This window comes from Bison bison, unplaced genomic scaffold (genome assembly GCF_000754665.1).
Source record: "Bison bison bison isolate TAMUID 2011002044 unplaced genomic scaffold, Bison_UMD1.0 scf7180017864481, whole genome shotgun sequence".
Lineage (NCBI taxonomy): Eukaryota > Metazoa > Chordata > Mammalia > Artiodactyla > Bovidae > Bison > Bison bison.
The window spans coordinates 464554-467560 of NW_011495041.1; positions in this window are offsets into that span (position 1 = coordinate 464554).

Sequence of the window (3007 nt, forward strand, 5' to 3'; positions counted from 1 at the left end):
TATAAAAGATAAAAAGGCTTCAGAGATCATTTTCCATCAGACTCAAGTTTTATAATGAAAGAACCAGGGCCATATCATTCTTCTGCACAACTGCTCACGGTGCAAAAACGCATGAAATAATGTTTTCGATGACCTTAGGGACCTTTTCTGTCACTTTCTGAGCTTAAATGAGCAATATGCCTCCCTCTTATTTAGGTGAGTGCCACCAGGTGGCGCCAAAGCTGAGCTTTTTCATCCCGTGGACCAGCGGGACTTGTCTCCCTGGATGGTCGCTGATTCTGACATCCTGCTGCTTCCCACTCAGCGACAGCATCTCTAACACATTAAACTCTTTTATTAAACGAGCAGACACCTTTGCTTCCTTAAAAATCAAATCACTAAATATTAACACCCACCCACCTTTCTAAAAGGGTTACACTTTACAGAAAAAACTAAAGAAATAAAATGCCTAGGCAGAAAATAGAACCTTTACACTAAACATTAATTGCTTTAAATTCCTGCTTATTGTAGCTTCAGGATTTCCTTGTATAAATGCTCCTGAAACATAGGCAACTGTTCCAGACATACACAACATTTTCAGTGACTCAAAGTCCTGATATTTCTCTGCCATTCTCTGCAGAGATGAAACAAAAGGCTACCTGTAGCTTTGTTTCGGAGAAGGCAATGGCAACCCACTCCAGTACTCTTGCCTGGAAAATCCCATGGACAGAGGAGCCTGTTAGGCTGCAGTCCGTGGGGTCGCGAAGAGCTGGACACGACTGAGCGACTTCACTTTCCCTTTTCACTTTCATGCATTGGAGAAGGAAATGGCAACCCACTCCAGTGTTCCTGCCTGGAGAATCCCTGGGACAGGGGAGCCTGGTGGGCTGACATCTATGGGGTCACATAGGGTCGGACACGACTGAAGTGACTTAGCAGCAGCAGCAGCAGCTTTGTTTACTGTGGAGCTTGTTTGAGAATATTTTAAGAACTGAAGCTCTCTTGTTTTGCTTGTCCGTGCCCATTGCCCCATAACCTACTAATTTCCCTGTGTCTTTCTATGTGGGTAAATTGTTTTCTGCTTCTTTGTTCTCCTAAACATGAAAGGAGAGACACAACAGCTGTATATATGGTGTATGTCTCAATGACCTCTGATTTTTCCTCGCATTTCCCCCCAGTTTAGGTATTTCATCGATGGGAGCTTTTCTTATTCCTATTTCTCTTTCCTTCAAAGTTTTGAGCAGGGGGAGCAATTTGTGCTGGTTTGCCTGGGAATTGCTTTCCATCCTGCCCCCTAAGTTCCAGGCTGAAAGGGACAGCTTGTGACTCTAGCTTTACGTCTGAGTAAAAGTAAACTTGCAATGAAATTAAGATTAGCATTCAATTCCAGCCACTGTAGCAGGTTTCATTCTCAGTCACAGACCTGTTGTTCACTCATCTATTCACTTATTCATTCAGCAGACACGTATGTGTTAAGTAAAACTCGACTCCCTTTGCCAGTCCAAATCCATCTACGTGACTCTTCATGTTCCCACCTTTCGCTGATGTTGTCTGATGCCGACGGTGTGTGTTAGACGTCTTCTAAGGCTCACAGTGCTGAATGCAGCATCTAATCTGAATAGATGCTTCCTAAATGGTTGTTTAATGAAGGAAAAGGAAGAACGCCCCTCTCCCCCTTGAGGCTACCACTTCTCCGTGGCTCCAAGCCTATCTTCATTCTAGAATCTTCTCAGCCCCTGCTTGAAGCTGAAGAACATTCCTAGGCAGGGGTAGCAAAGAGGACGTTGTGATGTCACATGGGGTCTTGGCCCTGATAGAAACAGTGCTGTCCAACAGCTTTTAGAACCTGCCTCAAGCTTCATAATCCCTTGTTATCCTTCCGAGAATAACAACTCCCCAAATTTGTTTTGCGTGAGGTTGATATTTATATTTGTGAGAAGCTAGTATTTACGAGGGACTCATAACTCAGGAGCAGCCTTCATTCCATACCAGACCTCAACATTTCAGAAGAGGAGGTAGTGGTTGCAGAAACGGGAGAGAGGAATTTGCCTGAGAGATTGTCTCCTGTTCCCAAATAAGTTCCGTCTCCCTTTCCCAGCCAGACTCTCTATAAAAGGGAAAACTGGACAACAGGCAGTGGGAAAGGAGCATGTCCTGGCAACTTTCTGTGAGACGCGTACGCCACGCTGTTTACAAATTCCTGCAGCCAGCCCCGGAGTCCAAATGTAGACAACTCTGTTTATGTAACTAAAATAGACGCTTATACCGTGTGATTAGGTGGCCACGGTCTGGAGACATTTGCTGCAGCTGAGACCAGAGGGGAGCACAGGGCACAGTGTCCCCTGGGACCCTGGGCAGGTGTGGGTTTTTTTTTTTTTAAGATGAGTTTTCAGGTCTAGAAATCTCCCAGGGTGGTCACGTCTAAAATGCAGGGCAGGAGTCATAAGCTGACATCCTTGGCCTCCCGTCCATCACGGAGGATGGAGCACTCTTCATAGAAGAGAGACCAGCCCAGCACTGCCCCCCTCCACCAGCCGCTCCTCTCTCAGCACCGTGTTTGGCATGAAGCCCCCCTCCTGCATCAACAGGAGAAGGCTGGTGCCAACATGTGGTTCCAATCAGCCACCCACTTTCTGGGTCAGTCAGGAGGCTCGAATGCTCTAGGCTAAGGGGCCGGACAGCCCAGTTAAATATACCTTGCGACCCCTGGTCTCAAACTCACCGTGGCCATCCTACCTCTGGCTCTCCAGCCTGCATGTGTGAATGGCTTTCTCCACGAGACTCATTTAAGTCTCCTTTCCTCCCCCAGACATCCTCCCACCCCTCCCTGCCTGGAACAAGTCATGGCTCCCTCCTTGGGGTGACAAGGGCACCCACCTCCAGGCCCATCCACCCACTCATGGGTGAGCACCTTGGAGTCAGGCCTGGGTCTTGTCATCTTTATGCCAGCCTTGGCCCTGGCACAGTGTCCACCATGGGCAGTCACTTTTGGCCAATGGCTTGTCTTGCTGAGTTAGGGGGAGACAAT